Below are 26,134 nucleotides of genomic sequence, written 5' to 3' on the forward strand. Positions count from 1 at the left end.
TTTTCACAACTGCAGGCGTGCATCTCTGGCTTGGATGAAGGAGGGCTGGGGAAGCGAATGTCTTAGTGGAGAGGACTATTGCTCAGCCCCTAATGGGTCCAGCCAGAGAGGCAAAGGAAAGGCCTCCCTGCTTGGCTTCCTCCTGAGTTGTAGGCTAGGCTGGGTTGAGTTTTATATTATCTCAATAACCCACCCCCAACATTATAGTTAGAAAATGTTCTACGTATAGAGTACCTAGTTCAAGATGTCAGGTTTTTTCTGGGCTGAGGGGAAATGGAATATTTAGGAAAAGGTGGACATGGCAGTCTCTCCTGGCGTAGTAGGATCTTCTTAGAATGGGGCTCTTGCTGAGTGTGTTTTGCTTCTTTGCTTTGATAGATTGTAGTGGTAGACCATGTCGGAATTTGGGGATGCCCATCAACCTCCCTCCTTTTCACGGAGTTCTAAACATTGAGATCTGAACACAAGGAGTCAGATTATCAACTTACGAATAGCCAAAGTTGTTGACCATCAAAATGTCTGTTAAGCTTAAGTAAATATGACACATCCATAAAATGGAATACTATGCAACTATAAAAAAGAATGAAGATGCTCTAAGTATTCACATGGCAAGAGCTCCAAGACAATGGGCAGGAGTGAGAGGGGTTAATAACTACTAAGTTTGTAGTGTCTTACATATATATATATGTACGTTTGGAAGGAATCACAAGAAAATACTAATAGGTAGAGCTTGGGGATGGGAACAGGGTGGGTGGGGGCCTGGGGGGAGACTTTTCACTGAATGCCATTTTTGGGAAACATGTACATAAATATATTACCTGTGTATATCTAGAGATCTAGAGAATGGCTCGGAGAGGGGAAGACATAGAGGGGATGGATTAAAATAGTTGCTTTGCCTCTCACCGTAAGTCACCTGACTGCCTCTTGCCATGACTTTGGGAAAGGGAGAAGGAAAAGAGTAGGTTGAAAATTTGAGAAGGTACAAGTGAAGAGCAGAGGGTGGGGTGGGTGCTGTGCCTGAGGTGGAGAGCACCGTCTCCACCTGCTGATGATGTCACTGCTGTGCTCCCAACACTTCGGTCCGCTGGGGGTGCTTGACACTGAGTAGGTGCTCGGAAATATGACTGCTGGGCTCCAAGCCAGCCAGAGTGCTGTAGAATCTTGTCAACTGAAAAAAAAAAAAAATGCAGATCCTAAAATTTAAGAATTATGTTTTCTTTGGTGGACTTGCTGAGGACTTAAGCACAGAAGACAGCCTCTCGGAGAGCTCTGAGGGACAGCTCCGAAGAGGTAAGGGCGGAACCAGGATATACAGAAGTTTTGCAACAAAGAGCAGGTAGTCAGAACATCGGAAGAATACTGTTAATTAAAAAAACAACAACAGACGTCTCAAGTTAATGAATTTAGTGCTTTTCTACATATGGGAAGATGCAAGAGTCTGGGCTCATTGAAATCATTCCTTTGATACCCACCTTAACTCTCTAGGGCCAGTATCCTGCTTTTCTCCATCCTGAAACTCCTCAGGGTAAACAGTTAGGGGTGGCTGCAGTGGCTTGTGGCCACCACATTCTTTGTTTACTCAAATAGCAGGTGACACTTTCCATGCACAATGTGTTGGCCCACCTCTTCATGACCACCCACTTGGGACTTAGCATATGGTGATGGTTAAGAGCATGGGATCTAGCATCAGAATAAACATGTTCAAGTCTTGGCTCTGCCACTAACTAGGTATGTGGGCTTGAGAATTCCTCCCTTCCTCACTCATTAAACAGCAATAACACTAGCACCCAGCTCACTGTTACAAAGCATCACGTACAGAGTGCACAGGACAGCGCCTGGCCCATTATAGATGCTCAATCACTTTGGGTGTTTATTTTTACTAGTTTAGTCATTTCTTTCTGTGGCCTGGAGCACAGACCCTGACTCTGTATATAAGACAGAACAGAGCCTAGAGTTTCTCGTGTGGTCAGGGCAACCCGCCCCTTCCTGACTTCACTGGCTGATGACGCAGCTGCCTTTCCCGTCCAGCTTCCAAGGGGCTCTCCAGAGAAACCGCTTTGCTGGCAGACGTGTCTGCTAGGATTCCAGAGGTAACGCCAGATGCTGGTGTGCAGCTGTGCTCACGGAACACCCTATCGGAGTTTATTCCCTGCATAATTGCAAAGTAAATGGCTTAATGTTATTGTGAAAATGACTCTAGAAGTTAATGGTTCCCCTAATAGGAGAACCCTCCTCCCATTTCTCAACTGCACCAGCTTATCTTTCTCTGTCTTCTTTCAGTGTCAGGGAAAGAAACAACACACCCGAGACTCCACCCTGGGCGAGAAACTTACTTGGAGTTTTGTTTGTGTTGATCTCATCTTGATCGGGGGCCCGGGAGAAAAAGTAAAGCCAGTGTAAGCCAAGTTATTGGGGATTTCCCACTCTTAACATTGTTACTTTTTTTTTTTTAACCCCACTTTGTGAAAGAAGTTTTAAGCCACACCAGTGTCCAAGGGTCAAAGAGTTAAGTGTGTTTCGGATTTTAGAAACGTTGAATACATCAGAGTTAGTTTTGTCCTGGTCCTCAGGTTCTGGTGAGAGACAAGCATTGCTTTGTCATGTGGCCAAAAGCTGTCTCCTTTTGAAGCAGAAAGTGAGCCAATGACAGACAAGCCTGTCATGCTGATGTAATCAGACCGAGAAGGCTGTGCTCTGGGCAGGGAGAGGCCTGGGGACTGGACATCGGGCTTGTGAGCCCCATCGCATCCCCAGGGTCTTTTCCTTTATGAACGCCTCAAAATAGGGGCCCGGCAGCAGCCAAACATCACTGACCTCGCCTGCACTGCCAATTAAATCCAGCTAAGGGGGAATACAAGCTAGAGTCTGGACGACTCAGGAACCAGATATTGGAGGATAGAGGGCCCTGCAATTAGTGTCACTACTGAATTCTCCATGCACTGTACTCCGGGCAGAGTGTGCTGGGCGGTTTAGTGTAGTCATTCAGATCCTGGGCTCTGAAGCTAGATTGTCTGAGTTCAAGTCCCAGCCGTGCTTCTTACTAGCTGCTGTGTGGTTTTGACCCAGTTGCTTAACTTCTCTGTGCCTCAATTTCTCTTCCATAATTGTGAGGGACAAATGAGTTAATAATTGGTGTTTATGTCATGACTAACAAAAAAGCAATGTGAGAGGAGGAGATCCTGAAAATGAATGGTTCTTGAGGAAACTCATGCAGGAAATTGCTAACCTATGGGGCTTTAGAATTGTAAAGCTTGGTCTGAAGTTTCGTTTATTTAGCTTTGAATGACTACGAGTGTCCTAACTCCTGAAATAAAGTCAATGGGCAAATGCAAAAAATAAAAATTGGTAAAGTACCTGTTTCATAGTAAGTGATATAGAAGTTTGGTCTCAAATACCCTGTAAGGAGTCTTTTTTTTTTTTTTTCTTGTTTAGTACCTGATACTAAAGAGTACTTAATTCGGTACTAAAGAGTACAGTTGAATCAGGTGGTTGGCAAGAAGGAACTGAAATGAGCTCGCTGTAGAGGACTGTGTAACCTGCATGGATGTCGGTTGACCCCTTGGGCTTGGGCTCTTGCATCACATGTGCCGTATCTGTTTTCGCTTTGCAATAATCCGGATCTTGGCACCTGACTAAGTTACCCTAAAAGAATCTCCTCACACATCAGTGGGCAAGGTGCACTTTACTGACAATATTCTGGCAAGGTCTGAGGAGGAGATGAGGGGATATATTGAGTGCATACATACATACATACACACACACACGTGCACGCGCACGTGCACACACACACACCATTGTAGCAACTGCTTCCCCCTCGGGATTTCTTCCCTCCAAAGTCCCTGCTTGGCTGTGTTTTGAGGGTTTCCTTTGGTGCCCTTTTCCCCACACCAGCCTCCAATGGTGTTCTCCTCCCTCTGCCTCTTGGGAACTTTAAATTGTTTACTTTTTAAATAAGCAGAGCTGTTTGGCCCTGCCCTGGCTCCAGCGCACCAACTTGCCCAATCGAAAGCATCATAGCCCGACATCCTCAACTTGATTCATCAGATGGATCAAGATGTTGCTCTCCTTAAGGGGCTTCAGAGCACTTTGCAGACATCCAGATGCCCATTTCCCTTATTGAAAACCTACCGCTCTGTTCTTTTCTAACTCTGTGATGGCGGGCAAGGTACTCAACCTCTCTGAATCTCAGGCTAGTCACCTAAGGAATGAAGATAATGATAGGACTGACGCGGCTGTTGTGAAGACAAAGTGAAATCATTCCTGCAAAACACGGAACAGTGCCTCGTGTTTAATAGAAATGCAATCTATGCTTTTTGAATAAATCATAGCCTGAGCGCTCACAAAACATAAATGGGATTTCTCTCAGTGGAAAATGGGCATTGTTAACTTTTTTATAAGATGCGTATGAGGCATTAAGAGCACAAACGAGGGAACAGTTAGGGCTGTCTAGATGACATTGGGAACTTTTTTTGTAAGTTACTTAATCACTCTGCACATTAGTTTCCTCTATCGTAATATAGGGATAATAATAGTACCTTTTCATATGGCTGTTGGGAAGATTAAATCAATAATGCACGTAAAGACAAAGACTTGTCCAAGTTAAAAGTTTAAGAAACTGTAGCTATTATTATTAAAAGCTTATGCCTTGAATTGAACTATTAGGACAGGAGAGTATATTTGCCTCATTTCCTGGTATAAAATTCACATTTGCAAAGTTCAGATGTATTTAGGAAATCCCAATGCTATTTTACTAAAGGCTTTAGTCAAGACAGAAATTGATTAATTTAAGCTGATAGCTCTGGCTTTAGAAATTTTAAATCATTACACAATTCATAAACTTCCTAACGGTTCTCTCTTGATATTTAGTTTTGGAATTTGTAACTTCTTTGGGGGCTGTTAGCTTTGTAGTCATTTCCTTTCATCAGCTACACTTAAGAATTAATTTGGGATACGAGCTAATAGCCCAGCACTCCTGACCAGAGTTCCCTTTGATTTTGTGTAAATTATGAGCAATTGGCCATATTCCACAAGCAACTAGTTATGAAGATAGAATATGCATGAGCAGAGTTTAGTGTTGGGATCAAATAAGGCTTGCAACAAATTTAATATGACATTGTAAAGGATACACAAAATCAGTATTGTGCTGGGGAGTAATTAGACATAAATGCAGTTCACACAGCTGACCGTAGTTACCTTGCCCCCAAACAAGTCCTTCCGGGATTCGCTACCAGAGAAGGGATGGGTCTGTTAGGAGCAGAAAGGAGCTTTGAGGCGCCTCAGTTCTCCTGAACCCAGAGCATCCAGATGTCTCTCTTTTGGGATGGGGCCTAGGTGACCCAGAGGCTTATTGCTTAGAACCAGGACATGATGAAATCAACCTCCTCCTGGTTTTTACAGGGGTTTGACTGCAAAGGAAGTTTATTATTCTAGGCAGGGGTCAGCAAACTGTTTCTGTAAAGAGCCAGATAATAAATGTTATAGGCGCTTATAGAGGGCCATATGCAGTCCTCTGCGTTGCAAGGACTCAAGGCTACCACTGCAGGGCAAAAACAACCATAGTCGATACACAGGCTAATGGGGTGGGCTGTGTTCCAATAAAACTTTATTTAAAGAAACAGGTGAAGGGGTGGATTTGGCCCTTGGGCTGTAGTTGTGGATTCCTGGCCTAGGCTAAGGCTCTGAATGGGAACCTGGAAAAGAGGAGAACCCGAATCAACAAGTTCCTGAAGCAGGCTTGCATCTGGGTTGGTGGATGAAATAGGGGTGTGGGAACCCAGAGCACAGGGAAACCTCAAACCCCCTTTCCTCTTCCCCTCCTTCACAGGGCTTGCCTATCTCAGTGAAGGCAACCAGTGGCACAGGTGATACAGAATGGGTAAGAGTGTGGGGACTGACTGGATGAGGTTTAAACCCTAGCGCTCTCCTGAGGTAGCTTGGGCAAGTTATTCTACCCCTCTGAGCCCATCTGTAGAGTTGGGGTGATAGAACCCGTCTCAGAGTTATGAGGGTTAAATGAACTTTGTGATGTAAAGCGTTCAGCACGCATGAAATGGTCTGCATCCTGTATTTTATGGGCAGTTTAAGGGAGCCTCAAGAGTGAGTTTGCCTTTTGGGTTTTTTTTCACCTCTCACACAGACTTTAGAATACAACTGCCCATAAATTGGGTCTGCTTAGCATTATTGGATTAATTCTACGATATACCTAGAGGTGGAGTTGTTGGGTCATGGGTTGTCCGTGTCCAGCTATAGTAGATACTAAACTGCTTAGTAGACACTAAGTAGGTTTCCAGAATGGCTCTACCTATTTGCATTCCCATGAGACTTCTTATGAGAGTTTCAGTTGTCTATCATTCTGGTTTCTGGTGGTTTTCATTGGTGTCTCCCAAGGCAGTGATGAGTTTGTCTGCTTTTTCATATACTAACTAGCCATTTGAATACCCTCTTCTGGAAAGTGCCTGTTGAAGTGCCGGGTTTCTTACTGATTTGCACAAATTCTTCATGGAGTCTGGATATGAGAAGCTTAGCCGTTACAGGTGCTTTCTGATAAACAGAAGTCCCTGATTTGAATATAGTTCTTCTTATCACTCTTTTCTTACCTTTTTTAAGTTCAACGATTTAAGTAAGTTATTTGGTACTATTTTCACCACCTTGCTTAAAACACTTCACACACCAGTTAGAACCATGGGATTAGCTAACTAATTTCCTTCCAGTCCTGAGATGTGATGGATCTATGAAACCCATCCAGTTGGTGTTCATTTGGGTTCATTTTCAACACACCTGGAAAAGGTGTGTATGAATGTGCAGGGCTGCTGTCAGCCGTGAATGATTAAGGACACTGAGGGTGGACATTTTGCAGTGCACAGCCTGCACTGGGACGGGATTTCAGGGATACGTATAGTGAGAAGGAGGCTTGAATAACCATGCAGTACAGCCGAGGAAGTGTCCTGGGTACCTGGAAAAGTGAAAAGGAATCAGAGGGAGTGGATCACAGGATAGGTCAGAGGGAAGGGAGACGGGGGAAAAGGCAGAAGAGAAGGTTTACATTTGGTAGCAAATGTCAGAGACTCAAATATAGCAAAAGGAGGTGTCCTTGGGAGCTTGGCCTGCTGAGAGCTGGTTTCCTTGAATTTTCTTTTTTTTTTTTTTTTTTTAACTAGAAAAGCCCTGATAGACCAAATCACATAGCAATAAATTTTTTTTAATAATAGAGGCACTTAATTCCCATCACTTTTTTTCTCTCCTGATGGGAGATAAAATGGGTTATTAACTCTTCAATAGGTACTGTATGAAAAAAAGGGAATAAAGGAAATTTAGATCCAGCAGCAAGCATTGTGAAGAGTATATATATCCCATGCCAAGATTATAGAACTAGTCTAGCCTCCTTTTCTTTGAGGGTTCTGTGTGGGTCATATTGGAAGGCCCATTCTATCAGACAGAACTCTTGTTTGCAAATGACTGAAAACCCAACTTGAAGGTTTCAATGGTAAAAGGAAATTTTTGATTCTAATAACCAAAAAGTCTAGAGTGGGTGCTGGCCTCCAGTGAGGCAATTTCTAGCAGCTCATATGATGTCATCAAGGATTGGGATTTTCTCCATATCTTCACTGTGCCTTCATTACTGTTGACCTCATCCTTTGTTTATACGCAAACCCGAATCCCCTGGTACTTTCCTGCTCCCCCATCATGAGAACAGCATAACTATAGCAGTTGCAGCCCTCAACCCATACTGGACTCAGGAAGACTGGGAATCTCTCTAACGACTCCTGCTGAAGACCTAGCATTCACAACCTCTCACTGGCGCATACTGGGTCACGTGCCCATGCCATGCCCAGTCACGTGGCCGAGAGTCTAAGGCAGGCTAATTGTGTCAGACAGTCAGGATCCTGTGTGGAGCTGAGTGTGGCGTTGGTCCTGCCCAAACTGCATGGCTGAGAATGGGGGAGGAGTGGATTCTCCCATGAAAGGAAGGGTGCTGATGCTGGAGAAGCATCAGAGACCGGCCATTAAGCCCAGCAAGGGAACGTGGGTGCATCAGGGAAGCTTTGTGAGCAAAGAACAGCACAGTAATTTAGCAGCTAAAAGGCTAAGAAAGTGGAGCTTCGTTTGGTAACTGCTGGAGTCAGGAAGCCTGGCTAGATTGCGGCTCCAATACTTAACAGTTAGGTTAGTCAACCTTTCTTAGTCTCAGATCCCTTAACTGTCCAGTGTAGACGTGATGCCAGTCCTCTTGTTAATGGTGGAGTAAATGAGAGAATATTTTCAGAAAGGTTTCGGACAAGGTAAAAAAGATGTGGATATGAGTGTATGGTGTTTTTACTACTAAAGATCGTAGCAGGAATAAACAAATCCCAAATGCAGCATATCCATTTAAAGTTTGACTTCTGAAGCTAATATCTGAGCAAAGTAAAATCAATAATGTTGATTAAGATAAAAGTACTATCCACTAACATCTATCAAGTGCTTACTATGTGCCAGGCACTGTTCTAAGCATTATTTCATTTAATCTTCAAACAGTCTTATGAGTTAAGCACCATTATTGTCCCCATTTTACAGATGAGGAAATTAAGCCACAAGGAGGTTAAACAACGTCCTCCAGCTAGCAGTGCTAGAGCTGGGATTCAAATCCAGGCAGCCTGTCTCTAGAATCTGAACTCTGAACCACTATATTATCCATACTAATAGTGTTGAAATCTACTGCTTTGAAAGTCAAATGATGGAGCCAAATTTACCTACCCCATTTTGGGCATTAACATATGTAATTAAGCAAAGTACATTAATGGACTCATTAGCCTGTGAAAATAAATCCCTGAATAGAAGAGTTTATTATCTTGGTATTTTTTCTTGTGGTGACTTGGTTCTTTAGTTTGGACCTGTTTATGTGTGTGTACATATCCCAAGGCAAAAGCATGTTATTTGTGGGCTTACAGCTCATAGAGTAGAGTTTGGAATCAAAAGACTAGAATTATAGGCACAGCTCAATCAATTATCAGCTATAACTATGTTCACATTTCTATTTTCTCATTTGTAAAGCCCCAGAGAGTGAGCATGGGGCTAAAATCAAATGGTGCATAGGACTGTCCTTTGAGAGCTTTCAAGGACCATACAGATCTAAGACATTTCTTAATTCTCTTATTATTAATACTCCCAGAGACCTTTTGTGTCATCAATGAACTGTGTTCCATAGGAACAGCATTTAATACTTATATGTATTTCCATGGTATTGTGCTTTTAAATTTCCTTGGAGTCTGGCTCTCCTAAATGGCCTGATTGCTTTCTTTCTTTCTTTCTTTCTTTATTTATGGCTGTGTTGGGTCTTCGTTTCTGTGCGAGGGCTTTCTCTAGTTGTGGCAAGCGGGGGCCACTCTTCATCGCGGTGCGCGGGCCTCTCACTATCACGGCCTCTCTTGTTGCAGAGCACAGGCTCCAGACGCGCAGGCTCAGTAATTGTGGCTCACGGACCCAGCTGCTCCGCGGCATGTGGGATCTTCCCAGACCAGGGCTCGAACCCGTGTCCCCTGCATTGGCAGGCAGATTCTCAACCACTGTGCCACAAGGGAAGCCCCTGATTGCTTTCTAATGGACCTTTCTGGATCACCTCTCAGTATGGCCGCCTAATGGGTTACTTTCCTACTTTGGGGGCCCACCTGAAGTCAGCATAAACCAATACTTTATGGAGCTCCTTGAGGGGCAGTGGGCAGCCCGTATAAGCACACACATTTCTAGCCTCACAGGGCCTGACTCTAGCTTCCCACCACTGTTGGATTCACCCACAGGTGCATATATTTCATTTCCTTAGTATAACATGCCCTTTATCAGTTTTTCCACAGTGGATACTTGTGTGGATTTTTATTTTATTTTTTGTTTGTCTACTTAGCATCTAATATCTATTTATTTTTATTGTGGTAACAGAAGTCTCCATAATGTTTTGCGCTGTGCTGGAGCTGGCGAGTATAAGCTGACTGTTAAGTATCTGCCAGTTGTCAAACACGGCCATTATTAAAAATTAAATTATATAAATGTGCAATGAGTAATCAATGTTCAAAGTTCATCACTTCCTAATTATTTTCTGCACTTTGTTATTATCTCAGCCCTTGAGATATTTATGTCTATTGTATCTATGATGGAAATACTATTTAATGGTGTGCTACTGTGCATCTCCTCCCAACTTTGCATGTAGTGACATGTTGATGGCTTGAAGAAGGCCATGGTAGGAGTATTTACACAGCAAATCTGGCAAATCAGGGCTCCCACCCCCCTGTAGAATCCTGGTTTACCCCACTCTTAGCTTCAGGGGGTGAATCCTTACAGACTTAAACCAATTAGTAAGGCCTGTTCCTCTGCCCACACTGAAAGGCTGATTTGGGCCAATGGATGCCTGACCCAACACTTTTACTTTCCTGTGGAGGGGATGAAGCTCTTGTCCCTGCATGGGTTGCAACCGCAAGGGGAGAGCTAGTCCAAGAATCAAGCTAACACATGGAGGAAAGCAGACAGAAGCTGAGAGGTGGAAGGCCTGGATTTTGGAAGTATCATTAAACCCCAGGATCCAGCGGCACCTGACTTTGAGTCTGCCTAAATCAGAGATCAGCAGACTTTTGCTATAAGGGGCCGGGTAGGAAAGGTTTCTGTCAGAGCTACTCATCTCAGCTATTACAGTGTAAAGGCCATAAACAATACATAAACCAGTGGGCATAACTGAGTTCCAATAAAATTATTTACAAGGGCAGGTGGTGGGCAGGATTGGGCCCAAGAGCAATAATTTGCAGATCCCTCATCGAAGGCAATAAATTCCCTTTTTTGCTCAAGCATATTTGGCTTGGGTTTTCTAACACTTGTAACTGGAAAAGCCTTAACTAGTCCAGGTTCATGCGTTGTGAACAATACAAACTGACTCTGAATTCCTTAAGGAAAAACAGAGATTTATTATCAAAATAAATGGTAGCCAAAATTTAAATTTCCAGAAGAGAGATTCCCATTGTTCTAGCTCAAGTCACATCTGTAAGGGAGGGAGATTTACAAGTGCTTCCAAGACCACATGTGGGGGGAAGGGGTTGTTTCTATACGGAAAATTAAGGGGCTATAATCAGATGAACAGGCCCTGGAGGCTCAATCTACTCCATTAAGACAGGGAAAAGTCCCCGAATCAAGCACATTTAGACATTTAGCAGGCGCCCTGTACACGCAGAGCATCAAAGGAACTTTCGTGTGTTCGAAAATAGCTTTCCTTTTTTTAAAAAATAAATTTATTTATTTTTGGCTGCTTTGAGTCTTTGTTGCTGTGCACGGGCTTTCTCTAGTTGCGGCAAGCGGGGGCTACTCTTCGTTGCGGTGCGCGGGCTTCTCATGGCGGTGGCTTCTCTTGTTGTGGAGCATGGGCTCTAGGCGCGCGGGCTTCAGTACTTGTGGCTCGTGGTCTCTAGAGCGCAGGCTCAGTAGCTGTGGCACACGGGCTTAGTTGCTCCACGGCATGTGGGATCTTCCCGGACCAGGGCTCGAACCCGTGTCCCCTGCATTGGCAGGCGGATTCTTATTGCGCCACCACGGAAGCCCTAGAAAATAGCTCTCCTTGACAGAAGAAGTGTGTCCTAGTTGTACCTCTGCCACTAACATGCTGTGTTTCCCTGGGCAAGATATGAAACTTCTCTGGGCCTTAGCTCTTCAAGTACTAAAAGAAGGTGATGAGCCAGGAATCTTTAAGGGCTCGCTGAGTGCCCAGTTTTGGCGGTTCTTTCCATATATCAATTATCTTGCCTGTTAGTCTCTAAGACTTAATACTCCGTGCCCTCTGGTTCACCTTTTTTTGCATAATCATGAGCTGAGGGAGCTCCCTCCTGTTACTTAATTTCTGTGAATATGAATTTCCTCATCTGTTATGGGTCCCACCCTGGAAAGTGGTGTAAGGATTAGACTGATGGATGATTGGAAGGCAGTGTGTGTACTCGTTCAAGGTGGGGCTTTGGAGTTAGACTAGCTGGATCCAATTCTTCTTTAGCCTTTTTTACTGTACCATTGAGCAGGTTATTTAAACTCTTGGAATCTTTGTTTCCTCATCTGTAAAGTGGGAATATTTGTAGAATTCTCTTCGCAGGAGTGTTGTGTAGATTAAATGAGCTACTGCATGTGATATGCTTAGTACAGAGCCTGGCACGTAGTAGATCATCTGTAAAGGGTAACTGTTTATTATATTTGCTTATCATGATTTTATTCGGTTTTTAGAAATAAGTTCCTGATAGAAAATTCCTCCTGCTTTTTACTTTTCTCATTACGGAATTTTTCAAAAGTAATTCTTTGGGTTTTGCTGTCAGTTGCTTTTAGTTATTTCTCTAAACTTGTGAAAGTAATCCATGCCTATTTTTTTTTTAATTTGATTTTCTAACCATTATAGTAGGATGCTTTCAGTTAAAGTAACAGATTTATATGAGAAAGGGCATTTATTGGCCCATGCAATTGCAAAGTCATCTAAGGTTTCATACAGCACTCGAAAATGTCACCAAAGATTGTTTTCTTCCTCTCAGTACACTCTGCCTTCTGTGCGGACTATTTCATGTTAAAATGATCTCAAATCATGGCCGTAAGATGGTTGCCAGTAGATCCAGGGGTTACCTGCTTCCTCTTCCACAGCCTTCAGAAAGAGAAAAGGTCTCTCCCAGTGGCATTCTCAGAAAAGCAAGAAAGCTGCTTTCCCATAAGCCTCTAACAAATGTCTTTTCAAGCCTTATTTGCCCAGATGAGGTCATTCACTCATGCCTGAGAGAAATTGTGCCCCCAGAGGTTACTGTGCTTAACCCAGTCTGACTCACCTCTGAAGCTGCCTGACTGTCTGCCCAGCACACTGAGGATACAGAAGAGGCAGGCTCCAAGGAAATTTCTGCCAGGACTGAATGGTAAGGGCAGAGCACTGGCTCATGTCCACCACCTCTGTTTTGATCCTCTGTGTTGTTTCTAAGTCCCTGTATTAGGTTGCTACAGCTGCCATAGCAAAGTACCACACACTGGGTGGTTTAAACAACATAAATTTATTTCCTCCCAATTCTGGACGCTAAAAATCCAAGATCAGGGCGTTGGCAGGGTTGGTTTCTTCTGAGGCCTCGCTCACTCCTTGGCTGACAGGTGGCTGACTTCTCCCTGTGTCTTCACCTTGTCTTCCCCTTGTGTGTGTTTGGTCCTAATCTACTCTTCTTATAAAGGACACCAGTTATATTAGATTAGGATCCACCCTAAGAACATCATTTTACCTTAATTACCTCTTTAAAGACCATATCTCCAATACAGTCACATTCTGAGGTCCTGGGGGTTAGGATTTCTACATATGAGTTTAGGGGACACAATTTAGCCCGTAACAATTCCCAGCTTCCAAGACTACTCCTCAAAATAACTATTTTTAATGGTTTGTTGCATAACTATAGTTCATAATTATTCCAAAAACATTCTTTGAAATGAACCTACACTGACTTTGCCTCAGAGATTAAGGCAGCTGTTTTATCCATGAGATTCTCTCAACAGTCAGGAAATGTTTCACGCACCTGACAATTTCACCTTAGAAAAGTTTTAAGGCAGGTGTTACCAGTAATTTGGGCACCTATATTTGAAAAGTAAAATATACCCAACATAAATTCTTGGTGAATCTCTCAAAATGAACTGGTAATAAACATAATCCCAGAAAATGGAATGATTTAACATAATGGTTTAGAGTGAACTGTGGCAGCTTTTATTTTCATCCACCGCTAGGTGGTATGACTTTGGTCATACCATTTCTTTTGTATTTTTTGAGGAATTTTCCCAACTCCAAGTGACTTTTGGGTACATGACAGTCAAAGCATTGCCCACGGCCCACCACCATGCACCTCTGGCCTCATCACAGGGTTAAGCAGGCGGTTTCATCCTCAGGACAAGGTGATTAGCTGAAGAACTGGGCACATGGCCCAAGTCAGGACTTACCCGGATGGTAGAAATTGGAGGCGGAGGGTGGCCCTCCTGTTGTGGGTTGGATTGTGTCCCCCAAAAAGATACGTTGAAGTCCTAAACCCTGCTACCTGTGAATGTGACCTTATTTGGAAATATGGTCTTTACAGATACAATCAAATTAAGATGAAGTCATCCTCTGTTAGGGTGGGCCCTAATCCAATATGACTGGTGTCCTCATAAGAAGAGAAGTATGTGTCAGATACCCACTGCTATATATAAAATAGATAACCAACAAGGACCTACTGGATAGCACAGGGAACTATACTCAATAATTTGTAATAACCTATAAGAGAAAAGAATCTGAAAAAGAATATATATATGTATACATATATATCTGAATCACTTTGCTGTATACCTGAAACTGACACAACATTGTAAACCAACTATACTACAATTAAATAAATAAATAAATAGGAATAATAATGGCAGAAAAAAAGAAGAGAAGAGAAACAGAGGCACATGAGGAGAACACCATATAAGGATGGAAGCAGAGACTGGAGTGATGCCGTAAGCCAGTGGGGTCTACAAGTCAAGGAACGCTAAGGATTGCAGCTGCACCAGAAGCTGAGAAAGACATGGGCAGATTCTTCCCGACAGCCCTCAGAGAGAGCGTATCCATGTGAACACCTTGATTTCAGACTTCTAGCCTCCAGAACCATGAGAAACTAAATTTCTGTTATTTTAAGCAATCCAGTTTGTGGTACTTTGTTACAGAAGTCTTAGGGAATTGATACACTTCCCATTCTCTTGAACTGTAAATTGAAGCTGAGGATTCTGAGTGTCTACCATTGCCAGCCTGGGATTATTTCCTTAGGATGGATTCCTGTGAGTCAGTTGTCAAAGTTAACAAAAACGACAATTTTTTTTTTTACGAGGTAAACATTTTTATTACTTTTGATATGGTTTCCAAATGGCTTTCCAAAAAGTGTATATTAATTTCCACTACCAGCAATGAGGTATGCCATTTTATTTTACTTTTAATTATTTAAAATATCAAACATGCAAAGATCAGATAGTATGGTGAACTCTCATGTCCGTATTACCCAACTTTAATGATCATCATTTTGCTATTCTTGTTCAATCTGCATCCTCTCTCCCCCACCAACATGCATCATTTTTTTCTTTCCTGATATAAAGTAAATCGTAGATGTTGTAGCTTTTCGTCCATAAATACTTTAGTATGTATCTCCAATAGATAAGGATAAGAACATCCCAAACCCAAACCAATAACACACAATTAAATTAACACAATCCATTCAGTTTCCCCCTATTTTCAAAAAAAAGTTTTTAACACTTGCTTTATTGGAATCAGGATCCAAACCAACATTGCATTTGATTGATCTGTCTCTTGTGTCTTTTTTTTTTTTTAAACTTTGGGTTTATTTATTTATTTATTTATTTATTTATGGCTGTGTTGGGTCTTCGTTTCTGTGCAAGGGCTTTCTCTAGTTGCGGCAAGTGGGGGCCACTCTTCATCGCGGTGCGCGGGCCTCTCATTATCGCGGCCTCTCTTGTTGCGGAGCACAGGCTCCAGACGCGCAGGCTCAGTAGTTGTGGCTCACGGGCCCTAGTTGCTCCGCGGCATGTGGGATCTTCCCAGACCAGGGCTCGAACCTGTGTTCCCTGCATTGGCAGGCAGATTCTCACCCACTGCGCCACCAGGGAAGCCCTCTTGTGTCTTTTAATGGCTAACAGTTTCCCCTCTCCTCTCTTTCCCACTTTTCCCCCCAGATTCCATTTATTTGAAGTCTCTGGCCAGTCACGTGTCCTATGCTCCTCATCTGGGCCCCATTCCTCATTTGACTGACTGCAGCCCTGTGGGATCCTTAATACATCCCTCCCTCCCCTATCTCCCCACCAGATGGTAAGTGGCAAGGGCTCCATTAGACTGTTTCCCTTAAAGTTGCTAAGCTCTTGAAATGACTTTTTAAATGTCCCCTGGAAAGACTAACTATTTAAAGAATCTAAACCATCCTTAAGGACCCAATTAAATGTCAGGGTAAGTGATTGTTAAAACCTTGCTTTAGTTAGGGGCAATAAAAATAAAACCCTGTTATCCTTGTCTGGGTAAATTCCCCTAGAGGCCAGCGGGAGAGGAAATATAGAGGTGGTATGAAGTCTTTAAGACATAAGCCAAAGTCATTCTATATTTACTTAGTGAGCGTTCCAGCTCTGTGCCCCACAGCTGGAGCCATCAGACAAACAGCAGAATGATGAGAAGATGGGTAGCAATCCATTTAATACCACCTGCAAGGCAGTCAGTCTCTGTTTCAATTAACCCGCTGGGGAGAAAGAACTTCTCATCTACACTCTTAAGTTGAGTGTTTGGAGCTCTGCAAATTAATCTGACAAAAGATAGATTAGCAAGAGAAAAGGCAGATTTTTATTCACACATGTATGTGGGAATTCACAGAAAAATGTGACTCAAGGAGACAGTTAGAATGTGGAGCTCATAAACCAACTTAGTAGAGGATGAGGAGGAGGAGAAGGGCGTTTATGGAAAAACAAACGACTTTTAGAAAAGATAAATGGGCCCTTAGGAATTACTTGAGAGATATGATTGTTTTGTGATCATGTCTATTTAGGTAATTTCTTATTCTGGTGCCAATTTCTCATCTCTAATGATAGAAGTCAATCTTCCCTGGTTGTGAATTCCTAGCGCAGAGGTTTATGACAGTTTAATTCTTTGGGAAGGTTCTGCTTTTATGCAGATAAGGGGAATTCAGAACAAAGACTCTTCACAACGGTATATTCCAGATCCCTTCATTTACCCCATCTGAAACTTCCCTAGAAGTTTCACAGGTAAGGAGCTAAGTTGTCTGATTGGCCCGCATTCCACTGACCCAGCCTCTCAGTCCTGGGAACAGATCAGTCCAGTTAAAGTTTTGTGTCATTTTAGGAGGTGATGGTGCAGAGGGAAGCAGGGCCAAAATTAGGCTTTTATATGGTGCAAGCAATCAGGCATTTAAAGAGGAGCATTTCTATGAAAACAAAAGAAAAGCAAAGATTTATGTTTGGAGCTGATTACGAAACCCAGTTTCCTTCTCTCTTCTCTTCTTTCTCTTTTCTTTTCTTTCCTTTCCTTCCTGGTCCAGAGTGCAGCCAGCTGAGATTTCTAAATGTTGAGCTCAAAATGTCTTTGGGTGGTAGCCTGATGATGGTAGTGGCAATGTCACAGTCATGGCTGTTCCCTGGAGGGGACCATGGAAGATGCAAGTGTTCTGGTGAACTTTCTGAGTGGCCCACACTGTTCTGGTGATAAATCTTTTGAAGTTATGTCAAGTTGTCCAGTTCAGCGTGCAGGGCTTTGGAAAAAGGACATTTTAGTTCTCAGTGGTGCCAAGACAAGAGGGTGGGAGAAAAACTGGAAACATTAATTACTGACAAAATGTGTGAGATAGCAGGATCCAGTTTACAAAGAGGTGAAATAAGCTCAAAGACAATGAACAGAACTAGAATCTGATAACCCACAAGGGTGAATGATAGTTTTCCATCGACACATAAAATTGCTGTCTACAATCACCCCCATTCTGATCAAAGATAATCAAGGTAAGATTACTCTTATTTTCAAAATAATGAAATGGGGGAGGGGCAGCAGTATGCTTTAACGTGTTTATGTTGTTCATTTAATTAGGGAGGCAAGACCATGTTGATCTACCTGAGGGACAAATTATTTTCAAGTACATGGTATTTATTTAGAATGCAGATATGATATGGTCTACTTAAATGGAAGCTTTGACAGGATACTTATAGGATATTAATAGATTCAGAAAAACAGGTTCTCCATAGGGCAACTCGTGGTTAGCCAACTAGATAATTAGCAAAAGTGAAAATCACTTTTCTTTATAAATATTTTCCTATTCCAAGTTTCCTTGATTTACAAAGCTTTGCTAGTTAATCCAATTAGTGGGTTTTCTTGTAATTTCAAAATGGAAATACTCTGATTTAATCTTGCATACACCTCAAAACACAGTCAAAGAAATAAATAAAAGACGAGATATGAACAGAGGAAGAGGAGGGGGTGGGAGTGGGGATGGCGCCAAGCACTTCTTGTGAAAGCGCCAGTCTGGGAACTCCTTACTGTAAGCGCTAAGTGAGCTGCCTTCAGGCCCAGTGCATCCCTGATGTGGCTCATTTTATACCACTTTCACCATTTTTTGCCATATCTACACACCAACAAGGTATTGTTCACTTAGTAAGATGGATTCTACTTTTCAAAGTTAAATTTACTTAGAAAGGAAAACCATAGTTAATTGTAAATGAAAATTTATAACGCCAGCCCCAGCAGCTCAAGGATTTTCCTGTTTTGCTTTCTGCTATATTCCCTTAGTGCCTAATAAAGTGCTTGGTAGGTACTCAAGGTTTTTGTTGTTGTTGTTTTTTAATTTATTTTCTTTATTTTTTTTGGCTGCATCGGGTCTTCATTGCGGCATGGGATCTTCGTTGAGGCATGTGGGATCTTTTTCTCGCGGCACACGGGCTTCTCTCTAGTTGTGGTGTGGGGATTTTCCCTCTCTAGCTGTGGCGTGCGGGCTCCAGGGTGCGTGGGCTCTGTAGCTGCGGCACGCGGGCTCTCTCATTGAGGTGCGCGAGCTCAGTAGTTGTGGTGCACGCGGGCTTGGTTGCCCTGCGGCATGTGGGATCTTAGTTCCCTGACCAGGGATCGAACCCGAGTCCCCTGCATTGGAAGGCGGATTCTTTACCACTGGACCACCAGGGAAGTCTCCGGTACTCAAGATTTGTTGAATGAATAAATGTCATTATCATCAATAGAAAAGCAAGCATTTCTGGACTTCCCTGGTGGCGCAGTGGTTAAGAATCCACCTGCCAATGCAGGGGTCACGGGTTCGATCCTTGGGCCGGGAAGATCCCACATGCTGCAGAGCAACTAAGCCCGTGCTCCACAACTACTGAGCCTGCACTCTAGAGCCCATGAGCCACAACTACTGAGCCCAATGCTGCAACTACTGAAGCCCACACGCCTAGAGTCCTTGCTCCGCAACAAGAAAAGCCACCGCAATGAGAAACCCGCGCACCGCAACGAAGAGTAGTCCCTGTTCTCCACAACTAGAGAAAGCCCGCATGCAGCAACCAAGACCCAATGCAGCCAAAAATAAATAAATAAAATAAATAAGTTTATAAAAAAAAAAGCAAGTATTTCTTTAAGATACATTGTCAATCTACAAGTATTACAAACAATTAAAAATGTTCATCTGCTTTCCATGTAAAATCTTCTTGCATGCCACCAGCAAGATATACTATGGACCATACTTTTCTCAGCCACATAGGAATTGTCACTGCAGAAAAGATTTCATTTCATTACTTACTTACTGTCTTTCTCACTCACTAGATAAGCAACACCATTCTTAATTGTTTTGTCCATCCCTGTATCCCCAGCACCTAGCACAGCGTGGGGCACACAGCAGGTATAATATAACAACCCATGAAGGAATGAGTGTCTTCCTCATTTAATGCTTACAGTAACTCTAGCATGTAAACTATTGATATTATCTCCATTGTCATATAGATGAAGAAGAAACCAAGGCACAGAGGAATTAAATAACTTGCCAAAGGTTGCAGAGCTGGTAACTGAAGCAGCCAGGATTTGAACCCAAGCAGTCTAACGTAGGAGCCCTCCTTTTAAAATGTTATATGATATTATTTGATTTTCTCAGGTCCAGTCTGTGCCACTAAGGTGAGATTTTAGTTAGATCGATTAAGAAGCAACAACTTTTTTCAACATTATCAAAGAACATTATACTCCGTGTATTTTTTACTTTTTTATCCCAGTTTTTAGAATGATTTTTCCTCAAAACAGGTTTCAGCACATGCTCATTTATGTTGGTTAATTTTATGCATCAACTTGACTGGCCAGAGGGTACCCAGATATTTGGTCAAACATTATTCTGAGTGTGTCTGTGGGGTTTATTTTTGGATGAGATTAACATTCGAATCCTCAGACTGAGTAAAGCAGATTGTGCTCCCTAATGTGGGTGGTCCTCATCCAATCAGTTGAAGGCCTGAATAGAACAAAAAGGGCTGAGTAAGAGAGAATTCCCTCTCTCAGCCTGTCTTTGAGCTGGGACATTGGTCTTCTCCTGCCTTTGGACTTGTACTTGTACTGGAACTGTACCATTGACTCTGCTGGGTTTCTAGCTTGTCAACCGCAGATCTGAGGATTTCTCAGCCTCCATAACTGTGTGAGCCTATTCCTTATTATATATATAATTCTATTAGTTGTGTTAGAATTTTATTAGAATATATATAAATTCTATTCATTCTTTTTCTCTGAAGAACCCAAACTAATACACTCATTTATTCATTTTGCCTAAATTACTGCATTAACCTCCTCCCTGAGCTCTCAGCCTCTGGATTCTCCCTCCTCTCATCTCTATTGCACAGTTGCTTCCAGACTGTTCTGCATTGTATCCTCCACACCAAATATTCATCTTGTCACTTGCCTGCCCACAAATTTCCAATGGTTGCTTGATGCCCCAGGATAAAGCATACAGTCTTTGGCTTGCGTATCAGTCAGGAATAGGTTTGGCTGCAGGTTAAAATAGACCCCAAATAACACTGACTTAAACAGTAAGGTTTATTTCTCTCTTGTGTAACCTTTCAGAGGTAGAATATCTGAGGCTGATATAGTTATCAGGGTGCTTGGTTCCTTCCTTCCTCAGCCAACAGCCTTAGCTTTCTGCCTCCTGATCTAAGATGGCTGCTAAAGCTCCAGCCATTGTGTCAACATCCCAGAATTTGCACATAAGACTTTCTCTTAAGTCCCATTGGCCTTAACTAAAATCAGAATTTAGTCACATGGCTGCACCCACCTACCAGTTAGGCTGAAAAGTACGATATATTTTGGGCAGTATATTTTAGGTATTCTGTTTAAAAGTAAAAAAGAGAGACATCTAGCAATCTCCATCATAGCCTGGCATTGAAGGTCTTTTTCAATGAAGTGTCAATTCAGCTTTCCAGATTTCCTTCACTTACTAGCTGTTCTGAACACTCTGTCCCCATCGAGTTCCTTTGCTCACGGTCCCTGAAACACACCTAGTGCTTCATCACCATCTCTCCATTGACTCAGCCCTCTTGGAATGCCTTTTTGCTTTATGTCCAAGCCGCACCTCTGTTTCCATGCCACTTTCCCCTGACTGCTTGAACCTGAGATGATTTCCTCTGAAACTGAACATTCCAGCAATGGCATTGTATTTGATTCTTTCAGATACCCCACCCTTCTGCTCCAGATTGCCCTTCTTTTGATGACTTGAGTAGTGTAAATCTTTCACTGTTAATTTTCTACACATTTAGGTCTTGTCCCCTTCTGCCACCCCCTATTCTGTAGATTCCCTGAGGACAGGAGCCCTTTATTCAATGAACATTCATTGGCCTCTTACCTCATGGCCCACGCTGTGCTCCACATTGGGGATTTAGTAGTGAGTAAGACTCAGGGCCTCTCTTCAAAGTCCTAATATTTCCCATGAAGTCTGGTTTTAAAAGTTGGACTCATTAAGTGCTTCATAAATTTCTGTTGCTTTGTGAGTAATAAAAGCTAACATTTATTTGTGACTATTACTTATATTTGTAGTAATATTTATTAATTATGATGTGCTAGGTACTGTGCTAGCTTTTCACACATATCACTTTGTTTCTTATGACAGCTATGAGATAGGCACTATTCATTTTTACAAATAAAAATGAGGCACAGAAAGGTGAAGTTAATTGTTGGAAGTCACACAGCTGATAAGGGGTTGAGTCAGGATGTAATCTAATCCAGGCAGCTTGATGCCTGAGCCCAGGCTCTTGGTCATGTATTAAGAAGGTGACTGGAAAGTAAGGGTGGTCTTGTGATTTGAAGATTTAGTGGCATCATTTAAATAGCCATCCACAATTTGGACTTTGCCTGCCACCTGTCCCAGCAGGAAGCTTGCCTAGGCTGGGATGCCTTTTCCCCATGGAATTTCCCCCGGGCTGGGCACTCCACTACCTGAGTCTCAGCTGATCACCCCTGTCCCCTCTCTTCCCTTTTGATTGTCAAATCCTACTTTGGATGCAATAAAAGCAATTCATCCACCTTTGTATTTCATGGAAGCTGCATGGCTTTGATCTCCTCCGTTCTGCAGTGACAGCACGCAGTAAGTAAGGAGAGGTTGCAGTCTGGAGGCTCCCAGCTGGGTCAGGCTCACTGACTTGTTTTGTCCTGTGCGGCCCAGCATTTAATGTTTTATAAATTCGCTGTCAGCATTTACAGATTAGAAGACGTCACACAAAATCTGGATTTGGGGCTTCTTTTGAAAAGCTGGAAGATTTTGGAAACACTGGGTGTGTATGCCCACAGGCTCAGGCTGTCAAGTTCAGATGAAGCACGTTCTGTCTAAATGGCTAAGTGCCCCGCTCTCTATTACCAAGACACCTTCAGCCACATTCATTTTCCTTACCAGCCAGCAGCAAATAGCATATATATGTAGCACTATATGCCAGATACTGTTCTAAGGGCTTCACCTTTCATTGTCACAGTCACCTTTGGGAGAGGTACGATTACTATCCCCATTTTACAGATGAGGACGTGAAGACCCACACTAGTAATAGTGTGAGGGCTGGGACTCTTAGCCAGGCATTCTAGCCCCACTGTCTTTGCCTTCTACCTCTCCTGTAGGCATTGTGTCCCTGCTCTAAAGGGAGAGGGAGGTGGGAAGGGGACCTGGCCCCTATGCTGCCTAAAGGTGACACATTGAAAATCCAAACCCACAGATCTGATTTCCTATACAAATAACAAGTAAGCAGGGAAAGGCTGCTTTTCCGTATTGCTCTGAACAAAGCTAACCTTGCCCCAGAGGAAATCAGGGCAGCGAAAGAAACTAATGAGCACCTGCCAGTGTCTTTGGGTCCATCTGAGAGCCAGCTGTGGTGGAGAGTTTTCCCTTATCTCCTTTTCCCTTCCTTCTTGGAACACACAGAATTAATTAATTCTATCAAGCCTGCATCCAACTCCCACTTGAAACATTAGCCCATAAACAAGTGTAATCCCTCTCAATCCTGATTGTCTCCCAGCGAGGGAGGTGGGGATGAAATATGATACCAGGCTGAACAAACATCTCAGCCTTCGTGAAGGGGTCTACGGTGGTCACCGAGGCTGTCTGAGCCCCACTGGGCTGCAGAGGCTACAGAGAGATAAATGGAGCCTGTAGCACAGAGAGAGATTCACTTATAGGCTAACTGCCTGACAGCCTCGGCAAACAGAGCCCGCTTCATATGCTCTGAGGCAGAGGCAAGGGCTGTACGGCCGTCCCAAGACCCGACTGGGGAAGTGTCTCTGAAGCTACTGAACACTTCCGGATTCCAGGCGCTGTGGATATAAAGATAGACAAGTCTACGGCCTAGTTAGAGTGATCATAAGATTCCAGACCAGGGCACTGTGGAGAGTGAAGAACACTGACTTAAACCGGGACTCTCCAGGGCTAACTGGGACATATGGTCACAGTAAGGTGAGCCATTAAGACCACTCACGGCTCTGGATTTCTTGATCCTGAATCTGGCTGAGTGACTGTAGGCAAGTAAACCTCTGAGCCTGTTTCTCGTTGTCTAAAATGGGAATGATTACAGACCCCAGTTCTTCCCTCTCAAGAGTGTCATGAGGATTATATCAGATAATGTAGTGTCCGGAACATGCTGAGAACCCCCTCCCCACGAGGGAGGCGCTTGAGGCCAAGTAGTTGGGTTCTGGGGATGAACCTGGCTTTCCTGACCTGAGATGTCAGGTGGGTTTTGCAAGGTGAGGGCTACTGCTCTGGAAGATCAAGGGAATTATAGAGCCTGAGGGTGGGGAAGAGAAAGAGGAGAAATGAAGAGACAAGTGGAAGAGGAGAGAAATTTGGGGATGGTGGTGAGAGGAGACAGCTATTGGGAAATGCTTAAAGTAACCCCTGGGTGGTACACCCTGTGATTCGAAGACCACATGTCCACCTCTGCTTGGGTGTTCAGTGGAAGAGCCACTGCTCACAAACGCCGTGCTAGAGGCAGATCTTTTGGGAGGATGCCACAGACTCAAGGTGGGCTGGTGGTGAGAGCTGAGCCCCTCCAGTGAAGGCTCACTCCATGTGGAGTTCGTGAATGCCTTGTGGGGGTCTGCAGGGAAGGTTCCATAAGTGTTAGTGCCCCCTCTTATCGCCATAATCATTCTCATGCCGCCAGGTCCCATCTATCAACACCAACCTGGAAATACAAAGCTGAAAACCAGTGGGGCTGACAGGAGGGGGAAAATGCCCCATGAGAACAAAGAGGAGTTTTCTTACAACGCACCGTTCCTAGGGAAGGCTAGCATTCCGCAGAGCCGACTGCAGGAAATCCCAGGCCAGCCGTGGGCAGCCCACCTCAGTAAGACCGGCAAGACATAGGTGGCCCTCCTCCCGGTTGTCTGCAGAATGAGAAGAATGTTAATTAATCCTGTTATCTGAGCTGCATACTTTCTGGTTTAATTCCTCTGATAAAACTACCCTGAATGGAGAGCTCTCAGAACACCGAAGGAGGCCTTTTAATGGGATTCCTGAGGTGCAGTGAGCCCTGGAGTGGGTGTGGGTGGGAGGTAAACTTTGTGGCCCTAGGAACGTGGGCATCAGCACTGACTCTTCCCTTTCAGTATTCTGAATGGAGACCTTTTACCATCCAGGCTTCTTGCCCCATTCAACATGGCCACATTTCAGAAAAGAATGGGAAAATAGAAATTCACTGAAAAAAAAAAAGAACAAAACCTTAATCTGTTTGACCTTAAAACATAAAACAGCCAGGTATTTTACCAGTAAAATGGGTTTATTCAGGAATGGCAGAGAATTGCAATTTGGGACCAGCATGCTCTAGCAAAAACTGAAGGCAAGTCGTGAGAGACAGAGAGAACCCTTATTTCATAGAGGAAAAGGGGAAGTTGGGAGGGGCTGTTACAAACAAAGAGTCTATTGGAGGAAACTGGGAGTGCAAATTGTGGTGGCTTTTCATTGGCTGAGCTGTTGCCAGGCAAGGCAAAAATCTTCCTTTCTCCTGCTGAGGTTGCAAAGCAGTAACCTTCCAGTTGGAGATGCAAGGCAAGTCTCTTCCTGATTGGGGTCTGCAGAGAGAAAGAAGTAGTAAGGCCTGAGAACTCCTCTCTGGCCTCCTTGACTCCATTTTAAGTGAGGTTTCCTTTTTCCAGTTTCACAGTTCAAAATCTCTAAGGGAGTACATGTAAGAAATGCAAAATTCAGAATATGGAGCTACCTAGAATTTTTGCATCAGATTTAATAATCACATAATTGTGGTGTGTTTACATGTTTCAGGGCTTTTATTACTTTACAGGTGTTATATGTGTGATTACCTGTAAAACACTTCAGCATAGGTCCTGTGATATTTGTGTACACTATTTGAAGTGACACCCCAGGGCAGCTACCATTCTAATCAGGCGTCTCCTCTCCATGGGTAGTCAATTAGAATTATGTCTGAAAAATATCCCTCCAGAAGAGGCCATTTTAAGTGCTTCAGCTATCTTTACCTCTGAGAAACACCAAGTGTTTCACCAGTTAGCAAACTAGGTGTCAGAAATAGATTTTCACTGGTGAAATTAGTAGCCTGTTGATAGGTATAATGGATGCTAGAAACTCAATTACTATCAGTGAGTGGTATTCAAGATTTATAAATTGGCTAAAACGTTTTATTATTGATACCCCTACCCTTGTGTGAAAAATATGTAAGAATTCAAGTCTTTACCCCCAAATGGCTCTCTGTCTAACTATTTGGAAAATTTCTTGGTTGTCTGAGGCTGGCTATAAGGGTTCTACAATCCTACCTCTGAAATATTGTTTCAACTGCCTTGGGGATCCTTTCATGCAAGGTGGTAGTTGGTCTGGGCAGTTAAAAAGACAGCAATAAGGGACTTCAGCTGAGCATACAGCACAGGTTATAGGAACTACATTATTCCTGCTCACTGATAAAAGTTTGCAGGTGTTGGTAGTGTAAGGGAGAAAAAAAGAACTTCTTCTCTATCTTCTTAGGTTCAGTATCTGGGACCTGTGAATTAAACTGACAAAAATATGAACAGGAGAAAAGGTTTATTTCGTATGCACATGGAGGGCCTCATAGAAAAGAGGTGAAAACCACCAAGGTGGCTAGGCCTGGGAGCTTATATACCGTTTCAATAAAGGGT

At 43.2% G+C, this 26,134-nt stretch overlaps 1 protein-coding gene across 1 annotated transcript in view; it reads left to right on the forward strand.

The window, feature by feature from the left end:
- Positions 1-766: 766 nt before the first annotated feature.
- Positions 767-26,134, forward strand: part of PRR5L (proline rich 5 like) — a 126,911-nt gene continuing 101,543 nt past the window's right edge. Inside the window, exon 1 of the mRNA XM_082410559.1 lies at positions 767-2,090. The gene's annotated coding sequence lies outside the window, so the exon portion shown is untranslated. The remainder of the gene's footprint in view (positions 2,091-26,134) is intronic.

The sequence above is a fragment of the Balaenoptera physalus genome (genome assembly GCF_965194825.1).
Source record: "Balaenoptera physalus genome assembly, chromosome: 10".
Taxonomy (NCBI): Eukaryota; Metazoa; Chordata; class Mammalia; order Artiodactyla; family Balaenopteridae; genus Balaenoptera; species Balaenoptera physalus.